This window comes from Ascaphus truei, chromosome 8 (assembly GCF_040206685.1).
Source record: "Ascaphus truei isolate aAscTru1 chromosome 8, aAscTru1.hap1, whole genome shotgun sequence".
Classification (NCBI taxonomy): domain Eukaryota; kingdom Metazoa; phylum Chordata; class Amphibia; order Anura; family Ascaphidae; genus Ascaphus; species Ascaphus truei.
Genome location: NC_134490.1, coordinates 10,211,601 through 10,234,519, shown reverse-complemented (window position 1 = coordinate 10,234,519; position 22,919 = coordinate 10,211,601). Strand labels below are relative to the sequence as shown.

Sequence of the window (22,919 nt, the reverse complement as noted above, 5' to 3'; positions counted from 1 at the left end):
AGGGTTTAAAAGCAGATAAGACACAATATTCATCTACAGCCCATTCCCGTCTCTAAATAACCAGCCCAGTGGTCAAAGTGGCTTAAAATAATTGGTGGTACTGAGCCTGACGACAATAAAACTTCGGCATTTCACAGAACATTGGAAAAAAGCTATTTGCACCAAATCTTAGAAAGATTTAGACAGAAAGCAGAAAAGGAGAGATGTGTCCGAAAATAAATCAATTTTTATTTCAATAAAAAGTGTAAAAACATTTTTTTTTTAAATGGTACAGTGGATCGTAAAAAAAAAAAAAGTAGTCGTCCTCGTCACCTCACACTGTGACAGCTGCGTCACATGGCGAATAAACGGCACACTCGAGATTCTGGGAATTATATGTTGGCTATATCTCTGTCCTATACTTGGGAGGGAATGTATAACCTTTCTAGCCACAATTAAAGATGGGAATATTTTTTGGTGGTTTTGGATCCACCTCGGATTGGACGGTTCCTTTGGGCCGTGGATTTCCGCGGATCATTTTCAAAAACGGCGATTCGCCTTGTGCGGATTTTATTTATTTTTAACACTGACAATCAGCAGATGGATTGTATCCAATGGCGGTTTTGGATTAATCCGCGTGGATTGAAACTGTAACAATCTGTCGGCGGATTTTATACCGCGGAACGGATTTTGAATGGCAATTTTGAGGAACGTATGTGGACCGCTCCGCCATCTCTAGTCACATTTCCCTCTCTGTGTTAGGGAGCGTTAGAAGGGTACAGAAGAGGTGTGCGCGGGCTGGAATATTGTTATTGTCAGCTGTGAATAACCGTTTTTAACACGTGCCAAAATAAAGATGTTAACCAGATTATTATCAAAACCACAACAAACTTTACGTTTGGACGATGTGGAAAAATACTGCAGACTTGCTGTTTTTTGCCCCTGGGGAAAATACAGATGACAGTGTTACTCTTCACCTTACATTGTAATTAGCAATATCATCCAGGCACCGCACACCATAAGCAGTAGCTATGGAAAATGTTTTGCCCAGCTGTTACTGGGAGGGGCTCCTGCTTTATATAGGAGTGCAAGTTGCAACGGCAAAGCTATAGCATAGACTAGTATTCCCTGTTCTATCATCTCCCATACCAGATACCACAATACCAACCATGTCTGGCTTTGGCAAAGGCTTCTCTGATCTCCAGCACCAAGCTCAACAAAAAGCACAGGATACAGGTAAGGCGAGCTTCCCAAGCAATGTACAGTATCGATACACCTGCGTAGTATCGATTTAGTAGTACTGAGCATATTTACCTTCTTATTTCCGAACTTAAGATGTGACTTCTGTTTATAGCAGCCTATTTTACGTGTGATCACCCCTTGTTCGTTATTATGATGTACCAAAAAAAGTCTCTAAGAGAATTTAGAGAATTGCCTAACCCCTTTGCTACCAGATAGCGATGTACCTTGTGGCAGAGAAGGGGGTTAAAAATATTGTGCCACAGCAGGGGTGGCCAACTCCAGTCCTCTAGGGCCACCAACAGGCCAGGTTTTAAGGATATCCCTGCTTCAGCACAGGTGTCTCAATCAGTGGTTCAGTCGTTAGCTGAGCCACTGAGCCATGTGCTGAAGCAGAGATATCGTTAAAACCTGACCTGTTGATGACCTTTGAGAATTGGAGTTTTCCACTCCTGTACTACTGTATAATCAAGTGCCAGTGCACTGCTAGCGTCCATTTGATATCTTTGACTTTTTAGTGAACTTTATGCACTTTGTTTATGTTACATAAATCTTAAATGATCTATATATCATTGTATTTTAACCGTATTTCTTCAGCTGTTAAGGTTTAGAACAGGTCTGGCCAACTGCAGTCCTGAAGGGCAACCAACCGGTCAGGTTTTCATTATATCTGCTTCAGCACACGTGGCTCAATCAGACTGAGCCACTGATTGAGCCACCTGTGCTGAAGCAGGGATATCCCTAAAACCTGGTCTGTTAGTGGCTCTTGAAGACTGGAGTTGGCCACCCCTGGCTTAGAAAGATTGTTTGTAGGTTGTGGAATGAGAACTACAGAAAACTACAGAACTATGCACTGCAGTGTACCTGAGCTTTTAAGACTCAAACTCTATGGAGATATTTTAAAAATACCAACCGCTCATTCCCCTTCCAATATGATCCCTGTTCATTTTTATTTTACTCACAATATAGTTAGCTAAATCCAAAGAAATACATTAGGTGGGGTACGTCATTCTCAAGGAACAATATAATAAACGGAGGAATTAAGGCAGGTATGCCCACTCATTTCATTGTCATCTTTCATATACTGTATGTATGGAACCAGAATACATTGCAGCCTGAAAAACTTCCAAACGGCAACGTAACTTGTAAAGTGTTAAAATATCACACCTCGCCTGCCCTTCTATAATTAAAGGTGGCAGATAGCAAAAGGCTTATTGTTGGGCAATGTCACCATGATGGGCTTATGGTTTAAAATGAATGTATTGGTAGGTATACTTTATCATTGCTGTACTATACTAATATTACTGTACACCGCAATACAACCCTGCTAGCAATACACGGGGCATAATGATAGCTAAAAAAATCACTTTAGGCCGGGGTGCTCAACTCCAGTCCTCATATCCTCCCACCCCAACAGGTCAGGTTTTCAGGATATCCCAGTTTAGCACAGGTGGCTCAATCAGAGGCTCAGTCGATGACTGTGCTGAAGCAGGGACTGATTGAGCCACCTGTGCTGAAGCTGGGCATCCTGAAAACCTGACCTGTTGGGGTGGGGGGAGGGGTCTTGAGAACAGGCGTGGATCACTCCTCCTTTAGACTACAATATGTTGACCTCAAATCTTTTTCACAACATAAGAGAACCTAAAACAACTCAATTTCCATGTCAGAAGAATAAATCCCTTTTATCAGATCACAGCAATGCCCTATTTCCATTTTGTTGCTCAGAGACGCACCTGGGCGGATAATATTTATCTTTTGTAGAGGACAAAGAGATTCACCTTGATCATGTATTCACGGGCCAGAAGCACTCATGATATTACATTTCCGAGCATTGTGTGTATGGTTTGTGAAGCCAATTTAATTTCATATCCAGCTTCTACATCCAACACCCTGCAGCAATATAACAGAGCAGTGGTAACCAATCCATGCGTCTCCCGAATGTTGTTTCTGGGTGTGTGCAATCTCTTTATCACGGAGCATCAAAGTCGGGGTGAGGCTTTCTAAAAATATTGTTGGTTCAGGATTGTTATTCGGGCAGGGAACATTCTGGTTTTGTACTATGTACATACTGGCAGTGCCGGATTTAGGCATCAACTAACTAAGCTACAGCTTAGGGCAGGGGAGGGCAACTCCAAACCTCAAGGGCCACCAACAGGTCATGTTTTTGGGATTCCCTGCTTCAGCACAAGTGTCTCAATCAGTGATTGAAGCAGAGATATGTGCTGAAGCAGAGATATGTGCTGAAGCAGAGAGATATCCCTGCGTAGGCACAGGTGGCTCAATCACTAATTGAGTCACCTGTGCTGAAGCAGGGATATCCTAAAAACCTGAACTGTTGGTGGCCCTTGAGGTCTGGAGTTGCCCTCCCCTGAGTTAGGGCCGCACAATATGAGGGTCCTCAAAAATAGATTAAAAAATGAATTAATTTCAAGTTTTAAAATCAGACGATAAATAAAGATTTGGGGAAAAGAAGATTCTCCATAAATATGACTACTTTCGTATCAAATATGGCTGTAAGCATCACGTGCATCGAAAGTGACAAACTTCGTGGCTTATCCTCTGAAGAAATCATCACTGACTTTGCTCTCCAAAAATCCCGAAGGAAATGTTTTAATATTAAAATGAATGTGATGTGCACACACTGGATTTTATCTGTACGTCGTCGTCTCTGTGTATAACAACGCTAGTATAACGCCTTCAGTCATTTCAGTGTCAGGTTTATATTTTCAATGGTCCCTTCAGTCAGAGTAATAAATCTATTTCTAATTTCCGGGGTCTCTTAAATTGACGGCCAAAAGCCTCAGAAGGTCCAAGTCCGGCCCGGTGCACTGTATATACACGGAACAAAATACAGGCTACTTTATAGTACGCAAGGGACACAATTATCAACAGGTGTGCCTCAGGTTTGGGAATATATTTGAGTTACAATACATTTATCCCTAGCCCTCAACATTAGTGCTTAATATATAGCTGGTAGTTTTATGTATATCTTTATTTATATAGCGCCATTCAGGTACAAAGCGCATTACAATACACGTGACATAATAATATAACACAGTGGGAATTCGCGCTTCAGACATAAAACAATAGGAAAAGGAGTCCCTGCACCCAAGAGCTTACAATCTAAGTGGTAAGTGTGGGGAACTTACAGACACAGAAGGCAGTAGCACCATCAGTGTGAGCACTGTATACAGTTAAGGTTCACTAAAAGCTGGTGCACCTTTAAGAATGTAATTATCACGGGTGTGTCAGGAGTGACCCTATAGATGCGGATCGTATAAATAATAAATTTCCCTGAAAATTCACAAGACCATGTGAGTGCTGCATTCCTAGTTCAGCTATCTTCTGTCAGGCGTGAGACGGTCAGACAAGAATATGAGAGGAGCCGTGTGTACCTAATCATCCTCATTGTCTCTGGTGCTTTCACGGACACTCAGTAACTAACAGGGTGACTGTCTCACATCTAGTTTCTAATGGTTCAGTTTAAGCAACATCTCCAAGTACTACGAGGAAATGACCCGAATCTCTCAGTAGATGACATCATATTTTTCCCATCAAATATATGGAGCCGAGAGAATACATCAGAAATACTGAAATATACAGAACTCGTTACTTGCCCGCACTTATGTTTTACTTTATGCTGTATAATGCTAACAGTTCCAGAAACATAATAATGGTATTTCTTATTTCAGCAAAGCAAGGTGAACAGGTGGTCCAGGACTGCGTCACCAAAGTGACAGATGCAGGACAGCAGGGTAAGTAAGATATGGCAAATCTGTGTTGCAGCGTAAACATGGGCAACACAGCACAGGTTTACAGTTTCCCTATCTTACAGCAGGGGTGCTCAACCAGTCCTCAACCCCGCCCCCCCAACAGGTCAGGCTTTCAGGATATCCCAGCTTCAGCACAGGTGGCTCAATCAGAGACTCAGTCTTCGACTGAGCCTCTGATTGAGCCACCTGCGCTGAAGCAGGGACTGATTGAGCCAGCTGTGCTGAAGCAGGGATATTCTGAAAAACAGACCTGTGGAGGGAGGGCATGATGACTGGAGTTGAGCACCCCTGGCTTACAGCATGCTATCACACATCTGTGCCAATGTATGTGTATATCATTGCACGTATAAGCAAATCTGTTTTAGACGGTGCGTCAGTCCCTTAATGCGTGTGCATCTATGTGTTAATTAAATTGTGCAGTGGGATTCAAGTAAATGAGGTGCTGGCAGCTATAGATTGCAGGCGGCATCATTACAATATACAGCATGTTACACACTATTTGTACTTTGACTCCCGACATACTGTACACAGAAGGCCTAGCACAGTCTAATAATGACACTCTTTCCTTTTGTTGTTTAACAGCTATCGACCAAGGATGCCAAACTGCTCAGAAAACATGTGACCAGGTGTCTGGGCAGGTGAAGGATAAACTTCCCGGTGGATGGAAATAAGCTGCAGAACGTTCTGAAATAATCACCAAAGCGTTTATTTTAATTAATCTAAGAACGTACAAAACCTGAAATAAATTTTTTTGCGGTGCAAATAAACTAAAATATCCCTTTTATTTCGGTCATAGCATGTTTTGTTTTATAGCATCTGTTATCCCAATCCAGCATAAATACCAAACCGGTGTGTGGGAACGAAAGTTTTCATAGCGACCTTGAATGTACGCTGATGTTTTTGTTTGGCATATTTGGTCACTCCAACGACACTCTAGTAAAAGATGATAAAACACTACACCGTATTATATCAGGGGTGGCCAACTTCAGTCCTCAAGGGCCACTAATAGGCTACGTTTTAAGGATATCCCTGCTTCAGCACAGGTGGCTGACATCAGTGGCTCGGACAATGAATGCACCACCTGTGCTGAAGCAGGGATATCCTTAGAACCTGACCTGTTGGTGGCCCTTGAGGACTGGAGTTGGCCACCCATGTGCTATATGTACTGGGTGAGCTTACCATAACTCATTAAAATATGTGCCTCAATACTACCGCTGAACAATAATATTTTAAACCGGAGTCGTTCGTTTGTACGAGGGCAGATAGGACCAAACATTCATATTTAGCTTTAAAAGGATAACTATTATTTAACGTATTACTATGGGGCCGTCCGAAGAGAATGGTAGAATTTATCCAAGTTTGTGGAGAAATATATTTAGACAGAACTCCAACCAATTGGGGCAAAGTAATATATAGTAGTAAAGATTGCAAGTGATTCACGAATGCACTAAAGATGGGAAAGTACAAGACCTTTGTATCAGCTGTCTGGAATTCCTAGCACTGTAAAGATCTCACGTTAAACTGCAGCATGCTGTCAGAATAATTAGCAATTCAATATAAATTGGCGTGGCCAATTAGACAAGTGGTGTGTCTCATCAACTGCACCCTGCCCCCTTTTGGAGAGTGTACTTTGTTAAGTACATGTTGTATTTACTAGTAACCGTACGAGACCAGATATTTGGGTGGTGGCTGTATACTGTATACTGTACTTGCATCTTGGCAAGATTTCAAGGTGTGGCCAGAACATGTTAAAGCAAAACTGCACCTGAAGTTAAATTCCAGCGCTGTTTTTAGAAACTATGTGTAAAGTTATCTTGAACCTGAATCACCTTTATGCTCCTAATACTGGCAAAGTACCGTACAATGCTTTTAAAGCAGGGGTCGGCAACACCAGTCCTCGAAGACCACCAACAGTACAGGTTTTCAGGTTATCCTTGCTTCAGCACACTTGTGCTGAAGCAGGGATATCCTGAAAACCTGACCTGTTGGTGGCCCTCGAGGACTGGAGCTACCTGCCTCTGCTTTAAAAGAATTCCCACAGCCCAGAACAAAGTATTTTTAGGCTGCGTCCACGCTGCTGCTGCTGACTATGCTTGGCGCGTTGAGTTATATGAAACTCAATGTGTCCGGCCATGCTCACGCCCGTGCCCATACGCTCGCGGGCGCTAGACGAGACAGATGAATTTGTCTTCCAGGCATGCTGAAGGGTCACATGACCGCCTCAACCAATCAGCGCCAGTCACAGCTCGAGCACGCCCCCGGCCCCCCGCTCAGAAAAAAAATATGCCGGACAGCCGAGCGCTCATGCCTGTAGAGTTGGTGATGTCACCGCTCTCAAGCATGAGTGCGGTCAGCGGCAGAGTGGACGCAGCCTTAAGCTGCAAAGGCTATACAATGTTACACAATTAGGTTAGAAAAACAATTAGCAACCACTCCCCCCCCTCCAAAATAAAAAAAACAGTAGCATATTGCAGAAATGGGGGGAACTATTTTAAACTTCATGTTACTGTCACTCAGAACTGAAATGGGTATAAATGAGCATAATACAGCATTATTACCATTTATATAGGGCCAATATAGTCCGCCTGGTGGCACCATGAGGAAATGACATGCAATGAACAGAATGATATACAAGATTGTATTGTATTGTATGTCTTTATTTATATAGTGCCATTCATGTACATAGCGCTTCACAGTAGTCATACACATGGTAATCATATAAATAACAAATAATATAAATAACAGGTAACAAGATAAGAAGAAATGCAGTCCTGTAGATGTGTGAGGGGAGGGAGAGAGAAGAGGTGTAGGTGATGGGCAGAACGGAGGCCATGGTTAGGGGAATATATAACACTTTAGGTTCTCATGTGCAGAACCAAGGTTTTAAACACGCCCATCCAATGCCCCCTTCCTACGTGTCTCCCGGGAAGCATTTCGCTTCTGGCCAATCAGAAATAGCGATGTACTGTTAGTCACAGGTTGACCAGCTCGTAGGTAGCTTTTTATCCACAGCTACAGTATTTTAAGCTCCTAAAACTAGATGTTAAAGGTAGAGATTCCCATAATATTAACTGCATCATGAGAATGAGTATATTTGTGATCTATATCCTAGTATATATGTATGTGGTATATATATATATATATATATATATATATATATATATATATATATATATATATATATATATATATGTGGTTGACAAATCACCAAAAAATCTACTCGCCACACAAAAAAATCTACTCGCCACCTAGTACCAAACGTGTGCTGCTTGGGCCAATATTTACTCGCCCGGGGGTTAAATCCACTCGCCCGGGGCGAGCAAATGTATAGGTTTGTCGAACACTGTATATATATATATATATATATATATATATATATATATATATATATATATATCATATTTCCTTGATTCTAAGATGTACCCTTGATTTAATAAAATATTTTTTTGGGGAAAAAAATATTAAATGTGCACCAGACCACACCTTTATGCTCAGCACTATGGGAGCTGCGCTACGGTTGTCAGCATCATTCATTGGATCATGTGATACGTTGCTTTCCGTGATCTTGTTGCGCTGCCTCTGCACCTCCTGCAGTTCCAGTCTCACCGAGAGTCACAGGGGGTGGGGAGGTTGTGATCGGAGCCGCCGTCTGAGCTGGGTGAGTTTGCCGAGCTGCTGCTGGGCGCTGAAGACATCCTCACTGCGGTTGGTGGTGGTTGGGGGGGGGGAGGGTGTCAAGAAAACAAAGCACAAGACCATTAGAGCATGTGTAATGGACACACACACAAATACCTGAAACACAACCAGTGTTAAAACAGGTTGTTTTTTGTATTTTTGTGTCCATTACACATGCTCTAATGGTCTTGTGCTTTGTTTTCTTGCTGCATTTCTTTGTGTTGTTTGAAAACGACCTTTCTTCAGAGCTGCAGTTCCGTCAGAGGGTTTGTTTAATATATATATTCACGTATGTTTAGTCACTTTACATTTTGTGTGTATATTAATTAAGACCTCTTATTATTCGGTCCTTCAATATTGGTAATACAAGTATTTCATTTGCACTTCTCACAAACTGCACTCCTATATCTGTGTGTAGTCCCGGTCTCTTTTTGGGCCCAGAGACCCCCTCTGTAGCGTGCTGAGAGATCGCGGGTGCCGCCGGAGGCAGCGACGCACCCGCCGGCACGGCGCAAAGGTGGGGGCCGGAGCAGGGAGCGCTCCGAGTCCCCGGAGTCCCGGCGGCGCACCCGGCTAGCGGGGTCCGCCATTACAAGTGCTCGCGCCTGCGCAGAAGGCTCACAGGAGCCAGTACTAAGTCGCGCATGCGCAGGAGAATCGTGCACGCGGCCCCAAGCCAAAAGCAGCCTCCACGGGACTACAACTCCCATGAGGCTTAGGGCCAACTACCCCAGGTGTCCCCAAGTGGCCAATGAGGGCCCAGGATTCTCAGACAGGCAGATTGATACATTTCGCGGGCTTTGGAGCAAGGCAGTTGGAGCTGGGAGCAGGAAGGGTGTAGGGAGCAAATGGCTCCTACACCAGGTAAGGTATCCCCAGATCCCAGGAAGGCCCCAAGCCCCACCAGGGTAGTGGGTAGGTACTGAGGGACGGCCCCTAGGTTAGGGACCCTGCCCTTAGGTGTGGGTGAGTGTGCAGTCTTGTCAGTGGCACAGCTGTCAGTGCTGTGAGCGCTGACAAGAAGGCACAGTGTGTGTGTGCAGTGTAGCTGCAGGTACCAGGTTGAGTGCAGTGCGTTTGCTGCAGGTACCGAGTGAGTGCAGTGGGTTGCTGCAGGCTAGGGAGAAGCTAGTGAGAAGGGATCCAGGAGGTGAAGGGAGAGGTAGTGTGGGTGCAGGGGGTCAGTGACCCGCCTGCATAGGACAGTTCTACCCCGCTGGCCCTAGGAGTATTCCCTGAAGTCACCATAGGTTGCTGTGCTGCAGGGATGCCCTATAATGGTAGCGAGCATCACCCCTTACTGTGTAGACAGCAAGGGACGAAGGTGCAGAGTTGCGGTTGTGGCGACTCGTGTGGGACCAGACGGCTGGACATTGAGACCCAGGAGGCAGGCCGCTGATTCGTCTGACCCTTTGCGAAGTTGTTGCCGGTCACCGCCGTGACCGGAAGGTACTATAACATCAAGTGCACCAACACTGGTCAACAGGCGCTGATCCCGCCTTAGGCGTAACTCTTTAGGGACACTGAGAGAGTGGCTAAAGAACTGAGCATATACCAATATTACTATACATGGACACGGTGTGTGGGGCACGCGGTGAGGGGACGGAGACGTTACTCCTGATGAGTGGGCGAGCCACTAAGGTTATACCGTTAGAGTATAAGTGTATATGTTGTGTTATTGCTACCGTGCATTATTATAGTAAAACCAGTTACAATCATAAGGTGTTGTATGTTTCTTGCCCAGGGGAATCTTACATCACGGGGATCCTGGGTAAGTGGAGGCGCTGCGCTAAGTGTATAAGTGTTACCCCAGGCTCCCAGCTAGCGGAGGCTCAGATCTCCTGGGGCCGCAGGTTGTATACTGTGACCAGTAATCTCTTTGGGAAGCATCAGAAAAAGGGCTACATGTGTATATATTGTATATTTGTGCAACATATGTATGCACATATCCACTATTCCCTGACAACATTCTTTATATAGATCACCAGACAGAAAAGCGTTATACAGGCGGTCCTCGTTTTACAACATTTCGTTTTACGACGAACGGCTTATCCGACGCTAGTCAATGCATCCCTATGGCCCGTTTTGCGACGCCCGAACGGCTTATCCGACGCTCTTACGACGCTTTACAAAATTGGTACAATTGCCCAATCAGAAGGCTGCAGGTTAGGGAAATCATTCTGAACCGTCTGTGTGAAGGTTTAGTGGTGTATTTTAGGCCCTAACCATGTCTGATAAAAGCAAAAAGCAAAGTACTGTTACTCCAAAAAGGATTAGAAAATCTATTACTTTGGAGACCAAACAAAACATAATGAAGCGCTCTGAGAAAGGAGAGGCAAACACAGAAATTGGACGTGCCTTGGATATACCTCGCACAACTATTGTGACAATAATAAAAGATAAGGCAAGAATCTTGGAACAGATCAAGGGCTCAGCACCTATGCAAGGTACAACAATAAGGCAACGTGCTGGGCATATTGCTGAGGTAGAAAAACTCCTCATCATATGGCTGGAAGATCAATCCCAGCGTCATGTGCCTATTAGTTTAGCCTTAATTCAGGCCAAGGCTTTGAGTCTGTATGAGGACATTAAGCAACAGCATGGAGAAGGGACCACTGAGGAAACGTTCACTGAAAGTAAGGGCTGGTTTATGCGGTTTAAAGAGAGGGCAAACTTGCATAACATTAAAGTGACCGGTGAAGCTGCTAGTGCTGATGAGGCGGCAGCTAAAACCTTCCCTGTTACATTGGCCAAAATTGTAGAGGACGGTGGCTATTGTGAACGTTAAGTGTTCAATGTTGATGAGACTGGACTCTACTGGAAGAAAATGCCCAGTAAAAGCTACATTGCAAAAGAGGAAAAATCTATGCCTGGTTTTAAAGTTGCAAAGGACAGGCTGACTCTTCTGCTTGGATTAAATGCTGCAGGTGATTTCAAGCTAAAACCTTTGCTTGTTTATCATGTAGAAAACCCTAGGGCATTCAAGGGTTATGCAAAGAGCACACTTCCAGTGATTTGGAAGTCCAACCGTATGGCAAGGGTAACAGGGAGCCTTTTTGAGGACTGGTTCCAGCATCAATTTATCCCAGTTGTGCAATTATATTGCATAAACCAGAACCTTGATTTTAAAGCATTGCTGCTCCTGGACAATGCTCCTGGCCATCCCGTGTACCTGGATGACCATCATCCAAACGTTATGGTGGTGTTCATGCCCCCAAACACCACCTCACTGATACAGCCGATCGACCAGGAGGTTATCGCTTCTTTCTTTTTTTTTTTTTTTTTACGATGATAAAATACTTGTATTTTTTTTTTTTTTAAATCTTTTTTCCTTTATTGGAGACACATATAAAAATTACAGACAGAGGTTACAATCAATATGATACATTTAGGAATGAGGGAAGCTGAACTTGACTGTGAGGCGAGTCAGGGGTCTCAATAAATCGTTTTTTCGTGTTTTTTAGTATGAAAAGAAGGGGGAACTCAGGGCGGGGCGATAGATGGGGACGACAGAAGAGGGGGGAAATGAGGGGGGGAGGGGGGGTAATGGGTTTGCACTCCTCTCTATCCGCCTCTTTAGTTGGTAGGCTATTCGTTAGGACCTAGTCGGGGGGAAGGGTTCCTGGGCTAATCCAGGGCTACCATGTGTTATAGAATTGTGGCATTTTTTGTTTTAGCATGGCCGTTAATTTTTCCATAGACATTACTGTATTTATTCTATTCACTACAGTCGTCCTTGAGGGCGCTTTTAGTTGCTTCCAGGCCGCCGCCACCGAGCATCTCGCCGCCGTAAGTATAGCGGAAGTCAGCCTGGCCGCGGGGGCTGGGAGATCCTCTATTGGTTTGCCCAGCACGTATGTCAGGGCGTCCAGGGGAACCTCCAGGCCCAGGGTTTCATCCAGGAGTCTTTGAATTCTAGTCCAGAACTGCTGGATCTCAGGACATGTCCACCAAATGTGAGCCATGTCGCCCTTTTGTCCACATCCTCTCCAGCACAGGTCAATTGCACCGGGGAAGATCTGGCTCAATCTACTCGGGGTCAGGTACCATTGAAATAGTATTTTGTATATATTTTCTTTTGTAACGGAGCAAATTGAAGTTTTAGGGACTGTGTCCCAGATGTCCTCCCAGTCCTCAAGATCTAGTGGTATGCCGAGGTCTATGCACCATTTTTGCATATAAGTATGGGTGAGTGGGGGGAGAGAGTTCTCTATTATGCTGTAGATTGCTGTGATTAGCCCTTTCTAATACTCTCTTACTTGACAGAGGGACTCAAATTTGGTCAGGGGGGGGAATTTTGAGGTCGGGGATAGAGCTCTAAGGAAATGCCTTATCTGTAGAAATGCAAATATGGGGAGATGGGGGGCTGACAATTTATTTTTGAGCTCCTGGAAGGACAGAGCTTCGTCATTCTCTAGCAGATCCGCAACCATGCTATGTCTAGGTCCTGGAATAGACCGATCTGAGCTTGGGGGCACCCAGGAGGGAATTCAGGGTTCCCAAGTATGGGGGTGAGTTGGGAGGGGGGTGAAGTTAGGCCGTATTTCCCTCTATTTTTGGACCAAATAGACCACGTGCATTTCATTGCTCTGAGCTCAAATTTCTGAGGAGGTTTTTCCTTGTGCTCTGGGGACCATAGTAGTACTGGGAGGGGGACAGGGGATGCGTGACGAGCCTCTATTTCCAGCCAGCAGGCCGAGCTCGGAGGGTTGTTCCAAACCACTGCCTGCCTGAGTTGGGCCGCGTGGTAGTATCTGATCACGTCAGGCACCCCCAGTCCACCTCTTGTCTTTGCGGCCATGAGCACTGACCTCGGGACTCTAGGTTTTCGTTGTTTCCATATGAAACACAGAATTTGCGTTTTTATATTTCTTAATTCGGCTAGGGGGATTGGAACTGGGAGGGTTTGGAAATAATACAACAGGCGGGGAAGGATGTTCATTTTAGCGGAGACGATCCTGCCAAACCAGGAAATCTGGTATGTGTTCCAAGCTTCTAGGTCTCTTTTAATTTGGCTAAATAGAGGGGGGTAGTTAGTTTTGTACAGCGAGGAGTACATTCTAGTAATTTTTATCCCTAGGTATTTTATGTGGGTGGAGTTCCACTTATATTTGTAGTTTGATTGGAGAAGTCTCCATGTGGGCTCTGGGAGGGATATATTCAGTGCTTCGGATTTGTCCATATTTATCTTATAATCTGAGACCTGGCTAAATTGATGCAGCAGTTTCTGCAGGTTGGGGAGGGAGATATGTGGATCAGCTAGGGTCAGAATGACGTCGTCCACGAAAAGGGATATTTTATAGTGTTTGTCGGCTATGTTTATGCCTGTGATATCTGGGTCAGCTCTGACTTGGGCTGCTAGTGGTTCTATTGAGATTGCGAAAAGCAGTGGGGATAGGGGGCAACCCTGCCTGGTTCCGTTTCTTATGTGGATCGGGCTGGATTGTCCTCCTGGTAGTTTTAGATAGGCAGTGGGGTTCTGGTATAATGCTCGGACACCCTCGAGGAACGGGCCTGAGAAACCAAATTTGATCATTGTTTGATCTAGGAAGGACCATTTGATCCGGTCAAAGGCCTTCTCGGCGTCTAGACTAAGAATCATGGCCTGGAGTTTATTGAGATGCACGTGGTCGATGATATTGATAATTTTACGGGTGTTGTCAGATGCCTGTCTTCCTGACACGAAACCCACTTGGTCTATATGAATTAGTCTGGGGAGAATAGGGTTTAGTGTGGAGAAACTTGTGGGGAGCGCAGGTATCACCATAAACATGTAAGGGAAAGAATATCAAAATAGGGCAATATGTCTAAATGAATACAGCAATCTGAGCAGGAATCATGAATGGGAACTCACATTATCCCAGTGGTATTACAGCCTGTATTTGGCAATAGATGTAGTGGGTAGATTCAGCAATGTGCAGGGGGGTCTTGCTTGTACACACTCCCAGATGATAGCAGGACGGACCCTCAATGGAAATGGAAATAAAGACAATTCTAGTGCAACACTGTATGTTCACTATGGATATATTGAAAAGGCAATTAGTATTGCACTTACATGATCAACATGTGCTTAGACACATAACAATTGATGCGCAGCATAGGTGTACTCCATCCACCCCACTCCCGAGGTCGCGTCGCGTCACTTTCGGTTCGGCACGTCGCGTCACTTCCGGTTTCGTCGGCGAACACAGAATGGATCCTCATGGGTTCTGGGGCTAGTCTGGCACACTTCTGAACTGCTGCAGGTTCACTCAACGCGTTTCGCTGGCGTGGCAGCTTCGTCAGGAGTCTGATCTGAAGTGTAAGCTTCTTGGGCCATGTATATATGCCCCTACTTGGCTCTGATTGGATGGATGGTTAATTCTCCACTTCCCATTGGCTGAAAAAGTGCTCTGTGATTGGCTAGTGGACGGGACTAACCGTGCATACTAATATCCATGTATATCACATTGAAATACATGTAAAATGAAATACATATAAAATGACATCGTTTTATTTAATACAAATATCTTAAAATCCTAATATACATTATAAATAGCTGCTGCTCTAACTAAAAAACTGACTAATACATAGAAAAACTAACTAATACATAGAAGAACTAACTCTATAATGAAGGGATGTGTGATTGACTGACTCTTTCACCAAAGGGTTTATTCCTTACATTGTGTGCTTGTAATGCATATATACCACTCAGCAATGATATGCATTTAAATTGAATATAGTGGTGTGGGAGACAAAAGTAGAAAAACACAAATTAGTGCATCAAATATAAATACATAAACATATAAAAATATACATATAAATTAATATAAATTACAGATTTGCATAAATCTTCAAATGATGTTTTAAAGCTATTTTGAATATCCCAAAGTAACCAATTGTAAAAAACAACCAAATATAACATTTATATCTTAAAATTCATAACTCATTGTATTTATATTAAAAAATGTTTTTTAAAATATGATCTGTGTATAAGAGCGCATGTTATTTATATAAAAACACTGATTTCTATATCTGAATTCAATCCATCTGGAGTTAATGTCTTGAGCCGGTGAATCCAGAATGTCTCTCTTTTAATTAGTTCTTTGGTTCTGTCACCGCCTCTCCAATTTAAAGGGACTTGTTCAATCCCTCTTATAGTTAGATCTTTTGTGTTAGATCCATGGAAACGGGTAAAGTGTTTTGGGACACTATGTGTGTCCATCATACGTCTTATATTGCTCATGTGTTCCAGGGCTCTCACTTTCAGGGCACGGGTGGTTTGACCTACATATTGAAGACCACAACTGCATTCCAGCAAATAAATGACAAATGCTGAATTGCAATTTATGAATTGTTTTATGTTAAAAACCTCATTGGTGGTATTAGATTTAAAAATGTCTTTAGCCTCTTTGCTGCAAAAGTCACAAATCTTGCAGTTACCACATGTAAAAAAACCTTTTGGGAGTTTTAGCCAATTATTTTTATGTGTGTGTTCCTTTTTGTTCTTCAGGATACTTGGTGCTAATTTCTGCTTTAAATTGCTTGCTTTAGTGAATAGAACGTTTGGTATTGCAGGTAGTGCACTGCCCAAAATGGGATCATTTTGTAAAATGTGCCAATGTTTTTTCAGGGCATTTTTAATTTTGTGTGCATCTTTGTTGTATTGAGTCATAAAACTTGTTGTAAAATCCAGCTCTGTCTTTTTCGTTTCATTCACAGTTGGTTTAATTAAAAGTTTCCTATCTAGCAAGTCAACTTTAGATTTTGCTTCTTTAATTAATGTAGGGCTAGACTAAGAATCATGGCCTGGAGTTTATTGAGATGCACGTGTTCGATGATATTGATAATTTTACGGGTGTTGTCAGAGGCCTGTCTTCCTGACACGAAACCCACTTGGTCTATATGAATTAGTCTGGGGAGAATAGGGTTTAACCTGTTTGCGAGGATCTGTAGTTTGTAGTTCTTGTAGTAGAGGTCTGTAGTTACCGCATTGCAGCGGGTCCCTTCCTTCCTTATGAATAATAGCTAAGTTGGCAGCGGAAATTGTGCCCGGGATCGGGTCTCCTTCTAGGAAGGAGTTGAACATATCAAGTAGAAAGGGGGAAAGAGACAATCTAAATTTTTTATAATAAGCGTTTGAAAAGCCGTCACGGCCAGGAGTTTTGGCTATCTTAAGGGTGCTTATGGCTTGCGCCAGTTCCTCCTGAGTGATTTTATGGTTCAGGACTTTGAGTTCTTCGTCAGTAAGAGAGGGTAGATTGCATCTCGCCAGAAATTGCGAGGCAGAGTCTACATCTGCTGGGTCTTGGTTGGGGGGGGTGGAGATTATAAAGCTCCGTGTAGTAGTTTGCAAATTCTTGGGCGATTTCTTTTTCCACATAAGTAGTGTGGCCGCCTTTAGTGCGGATTCTTGTGATTTGGGCTCTTGCTTTTATGCCTCTTAGTTTTGACGCTAGGAGGTTGTCGGCCTTATTGCCCCTATCATAAAACCTCTGATTGGTCCATTTAAGCGCTCTCTCTACCTCTTCTAATTGGGATTGTTTTAGCTCAGTTCTTGTTTTGTCAAGCGTTCTGAGTAACCTTTTGGAGGGGGTCTTTATGTGTTGTTGTTCGAGGGTAATTATTTTGTCAGTTAGCGCCTTTTGTGCTTTTAGTTTAGATTTTTTCTTATAGGATGCTAGGGAAATTAGGTCGCCTCTGATTGTTGCTTTGTGGGCTTCCCACAGCGTTGATGCTGCGGAGACCGACCCTTTGTTTAATTCAAAGAATGAGGTTAATTTGTGCTTGATTGATTTTACAATTTGTGGGTCGTTAAGGAGGGAGTCATTTAGTTTCCAATTATAGGAGGAGTTATTTACAAAAGGAAGAGAGAGGGTCAAATTGACCGGGGCGTGGTCAGACCATGTAATCGGGCCTATATTGGAGTGGGAGGCCGCCTGGAGAACATTTGTGGTGCCTAGCAAATAGTCGATCCGCGAGTAGGATTGATGTGGGGCCGAGAAGAACGTGTTGTCCCTCTGGCCTACGTGCTGGGCCCTCCAAATATCCGTGAGGGAAAAGTTCTGTAAGATCTCTCTGAACCTTTTCGCCTTTTGCTGGGTCTGGGCTGTGTGTTGAGCGGAGGGCAAGCTAGATTTGTCCTGCTCTGGCGACAGAACCATATTGAAGTCCCCGACTACTAGTAATGAGGCGAGTATAGATTGGTCCAGGGATTCCAAGAGATCCTGAATAAATTGTACCTGATTTTCGTTGGGGGCGTAAATATTGATTATGGAAATGGGGATTCCTGATAGGGATCCCTGTATGAGTAGATAGCCTCCCTCTGGGTCTCGGGATATATTAGTGGGGGCAAATGGGACATTATTTTTTATCAGAATGGCGACTCCCCTTTTCTTAACGGGGGAGGAAGCATAGAAAGCCTGGGAGAAGGCCTGTTTGAATGTGTTGGGGGGGTCATTAGAATTGAAATGGGTCTCTTGAATACAGATAATGTCGCTCTTGGTTTTTTTGAGTTCCTGTAGCGCTAGTTTACGTTTCTTGACTGAGTTGAGGCCCTTAACATTGAGGGAGGTAATTTTAATTGACGACATTATGGAGGTGGTTTTCTCCCAGGGTTGGGTGATCTGCGCCCCGTAATTTTCCCATGACAGGGGGGGGGGGGGCTGGTTCCCTGCTAGGGGTAGGGCTGATGGATTTGTTATCTGCTTTACGGTCCATGCTGATGTGGGGAGTCAGAGAGGGGTAGGGTGGAAGGGAGTTGGGTGGGGCGGGGTAGGGGGGGGAACACACACATAAGGAGAGAAAGAGGTGGGCTTTCGGGGAGCCCGATTGTATTTTCCTTTGGCACCATTGTGTCAAGGAAATGGGGATTAGATCCCCTGGAGATCCTTCCGGGGCACCAATCATGGGGCACTTCCAGGTTGGGAGGTCCGACACCCTCCCTGTTTAGCTTAACTGGGGGGGGGATGGGATTGAGCTCAAGAGAGCAACTGATATTCCCAACTGCGGCATAACTTGGGGGGGGGGGGGGGTTGGGGCGTTCGTGTGAGAGTGGCGTTCTTTCAGCAACCACCTTGCCGGTCCTATCTCCCATCAGTTAGTTAAATAACCTATTAAGCTGCTGTTTTGCGTATGGACTATCAACATTTTGAACAACATTCATTTGCTACATCTTCATTGCTGTACAGCGTCTGTTGACGATAAGTTTGGGGGACGCCTGGGGGGGAGGGGGGTGGAGAGGGGGGGAGGAGGGGTTATTCTGGGGAGGAGGGGGGGGGATGAGGGGGGGCGCTTCTGGATCGGTTTCATAACGGTTTTCAGCTATTACAGAATAATTGTACAACATGTTAGACTGTGAATAGACAAATTGGGTTTCAGTGTGGTGGTCCATATTTGTTTTCCACGTCTTTCATACACTCTAGAAGGGAGGGGGGTGGGGGGGAGGGGGGAGTAAAGGGGGGGGGGGAGGGAGGGACATTTTGGTTTACACCATGTTAAACTGTGGTTTTGTACAAACAAATTCAAAACATTGCTCAACGTCTGTATTCTACATCTTCAATGTAACCCGGCGGGGGGGGGGGGAGTATAGGGGAGGGGGGGATGGGGGGGGTAGGGGAGGGGGGTTGGGGGGGGGTAGGGGAGGGGAAGTGGGAGGGAGCATTGATGGTAGAACTTAAACATATACATTGATTAACAGGCCTGTCAGTGTGTGCTATAGTTCGGCGTCTCAAGCCCCTGAGGGGCTTGTGAGGTTCTTGTAACAGTTCCGGTTGACCTCTCAGGGCCGGGGCAGCAGGGGGCATCTGGGGAAGGGTGGGGAGGGGGCCAGGACTGCTGCGGCTGAGATGGGGCCCTTGAGTAGATGCTGACAGTATGTAATGTTCTGGAGACCCCTTGGGTATATCTCTGGGGTTGATGTGGTGAGTATATATGGGCCACTTGTGGCGAGTTTGGGGTTGGGTGCGGGGGGGTGGGGGGGCTCAACATCTCTATCAAGGGGGTAGTGTGGAAGAGGGGAGGGGGGGAGGGGGGGAGGGAGGGGGGAGGACAGCTGTGGTTATACGACCTGAGTTCCACGTCTTGCAACTGGGGGGGACAAACGTCCGCGGAAAGTTTGTTGGGCTTGTGTCTCTGCCGTTGTAGTAATCCTGGAGCTGCGGAGTCCTCTTCGTTGGGGGTCGCGACGTCGGGGAGGGAGGGGGGGGGTGTCGTTTCTCATTGGGACAGCTCCGCGGTTTTGGCCCTTTAAGGCCCCCCTCCTCGCCGGGGAGGCGGGACCGTCGGTGGAGGCGACGTAGCAGGCGGCGGCCCTCGGCTCATCTTGTACAGGTCCCGCAGATGGAGGGATCTTCGGCGCTGTCTTCCAACCGTCGTTCCTGAAGGACCTCTGGTCTGCGATGGAGGTCGGGCGTCCGCTGGTTCGTGACGGGTGTCGATGCAGAGGGGGACGGAAGGAGAGAGGTAAGGAGAGGGGTGGGAGGAGGGTGGGGAGAGTTAGGAGGCGGTTGGGGGAGGGGTGGGGAGCGTGGGGAGAGGGGGTGGGGGGGAGAGGAAAGGGTCAGGGGGGGAGGGGGGAGGGGAGAGAGAGAGGGAGGGGGGACACCCCTGATGGGCCTTCGTTTTAGCGGGTTAGGGGGTGCTGTTAGGGAGAGATAGTGTGGGTGGGGTGGGTGTCAGGCAGGGATGGAGCTTGACAGGAACATCGAGGCACCCGGGCCAGCCTGGAGCTGCATTGCAGGACTTGCGGCTCAGTGTGTCTTTTGGCTAGCGAGTCTTTCTGAGGCTCTGCGTGTCTCGGCAGATTCAGGTCGTGCTGTTCGGGGGGGACTCTCCTCTCTTTCTTCCTCTCTTGGGGGGGTGATGCCGATAGCTTTGAGGAAGTCATTGATATCCTCCGGGTCGGAGATGGTGTAAAATCGACCGTTCCTCGGGACAATAAGTTTAAAGGGGAAGCCCCAGCAGTAGGAGATTCCGCGGTCCCTGAGGAGGGCTGTGAGAGGCTTCATCCCCAATCGCTTCAGGACTGTTGATCGGGATAAGTCACTGAATATTTGGATCGTGCAGTCGTCCATTTTGACATCCCCTGCTTTCCTCGCAGCCGCAGAGATTTTCTCTTTTGCCGTGTAGACATGATATTTCACTATCACGTATCTGGGGCGGTTAGGGTCGGGCGATTTGGGACCGAGGGCCCTGTGTGCCCTATCCAGCTGTAGTTCGTGTTCGGTGAGGTCGGGGACAAGTTTCAGGAACATCTTTCTGAGGTACGACTGGAGGGATTCAGGTGAGACTGCATCAGGGATCCCCCTGAATCGCAGGTTCTGCCTATGATCCTTGTTCTCGTGGTCCTCTATAGTGTTCTTGAGGGCAGCAATCTCATGTCCCATTCTGGTCATGTCGTCCTCTAGGTTAGAGTGGGTGTCCGCGATCGTGGAGATTTGCGCTTCCACTGCTTCTGTTCGCGCGGTTAGTGTGCTGAGGTCTGATCTTATGTCCCGTAGGACCTTCTCGAGGTCTTCAACGAATCCCCTCCATATTTTGAGAAGAGCCTCAAAAAATGCTGGGTTGAGCTCCTGCTAGTCTGGGATTGTTTGGGTGAGCATCGCAGCCTCCGCGGCGTGCTCGTGCTCCTCGGCGCCATCTTGTGATTCTGAGGCCGGCTCCATCAGGCGCTGGGTCGGCTGGAAAAATTTAGAAACGGGGTTCTGCGTTTTTTTTTGTTGCTTCCCCGTCATGCCTGGATACTTTAGGAGGGGTACTGGGCACTTTTTGGGGGGGAATTGCGCCGTCTGGGGTGCTATTCTGGTATCTTTATGGGGAGGGTGTCGGGAGCTCTTTTCCTACCCTTCCATTCACGGTGACGTCACCCATTATCGCTTCTTTCAAGGCCTACTACCTTAGGCGAACATTTGCCCAGGCCATCAGAGCAACTGATGTGGAAGGAGGTCCAACCTTAAAAGAATTTTGGAAGGGTTACAACATTCTCCATGCAGTAAGAAACATCGGAGAGGCATGGAATGAGGTCAAACAATCCAAATGGAGTTTGGAGTAATTTGTGCCCTGATTTTGTGTCAGATGTCCAAGGCATTACAGAGACTGTTGCAGAGGTTACAGAAACTGTTGTGCAAATGGTCAGAGATCTCAACTTGGAGGTGGAAACCGAGGATATTGAAGAGTTGCTCGCCTCACATTCTAACGAGTTGAGCAATGAAGACCTGATGCAATTAGAAGAGCAAAACATTGCTGAAGAGGAGGCCCACCAATCTGCTGAAGTGGCACAGCCACGTAAATCTTTGTCAACCAAAATATTGGCTGCGGCATTCAAGCACATTGATAGCGCACTGGCCATATTTGAGGAAAATGACCCTAACATTGAACGGAGTTCAACAGTCAGTCGTGGAGTGTCCAGCCAAATCAGCTGCTATAGAGAGATCTACACGCAGAAAAGGAAAGGATCTGTCCAGACTTCATTGAAGAAATTCTTCAAGAGACCCAAACCTTCAAGTCCACCTACATCACCTCCAAAAAGTCCGTTGTCTGTTGAAGATCCCCCCCAATCATCTTCCTCCAATAATTGATGGGTTTTTTTTGCTCATGTACATTACTGTACAAAATACAGTATAGTTTTATTTTTATAGTTTTATTTTACAGTTCTGGAATCAATAAATATAATGTTTACATCATAATCTATGTGTGTGCTGCATATCTTATTGCTTAAGTAACATTTTCTGTGTATTTTAGCATTAAAAATGCCTTCAGGAACGCAACGTTTGATTTAAACAGTGTTCCTATGGGAAAACGGGTTTCGCTTTACGACGCTTCGCTATCCGACGCCATTTTGAGTAACGCATTACGTCGGATAACCGAGGACCGCCTGTAGTGGTTTTTATTTGATAGATGTTTTTTCCCATTCACTGCCTTGTCCCACACACTCTCCCTCGTCTCCTTACTGTCTAGGCTGCTTTTGCATTTCAAAAGAGAATAGCCTTCTACAGACTCATCTTATTTCACACTTCCTGTCTACATCCCATGTAACCAGCTATCACTCATACACATTGTATATAATAGTGTGTTTCTCTATGTCTACTATACCCGATGAAGGACCCAGAGGTTGGAAAGCTTGTAACATATCAACTACTTGTTGGTCCAATAAAAGGTATCATACCCCCTACTCCGTCTCCCTCCTATGTTACTACATGGAAGAAAAGACCAACACGGCCCCCCACCCTTCTTTGCGATCCGTTAAATAGTTAGGATAGAAAAAAAATATGATCC

General features: G+C 45.5%; 1 long non-coding RNA gene across 1 annotated transcript; it reads left to right on the top strand.

Moving 5' to 3' along the window:
• Positions 1-1,050: 1,050 nt before the first annotated feature.
• LOC142501120 (uncharacterized) lies at positions 1,051-5,775 on the top strand. Its single transcript, XR_012803414.1, has 3 exons — positions 1,051-1,215; positions 4,911-4,973; positions 5,574-5,775. It is a non-coding gene; the product is annotated as an uncharacterized LOC142501120 (long non-coding RNA).
• Positions 5,776-22,919: the final 17,144 nt, after the last annotated feature.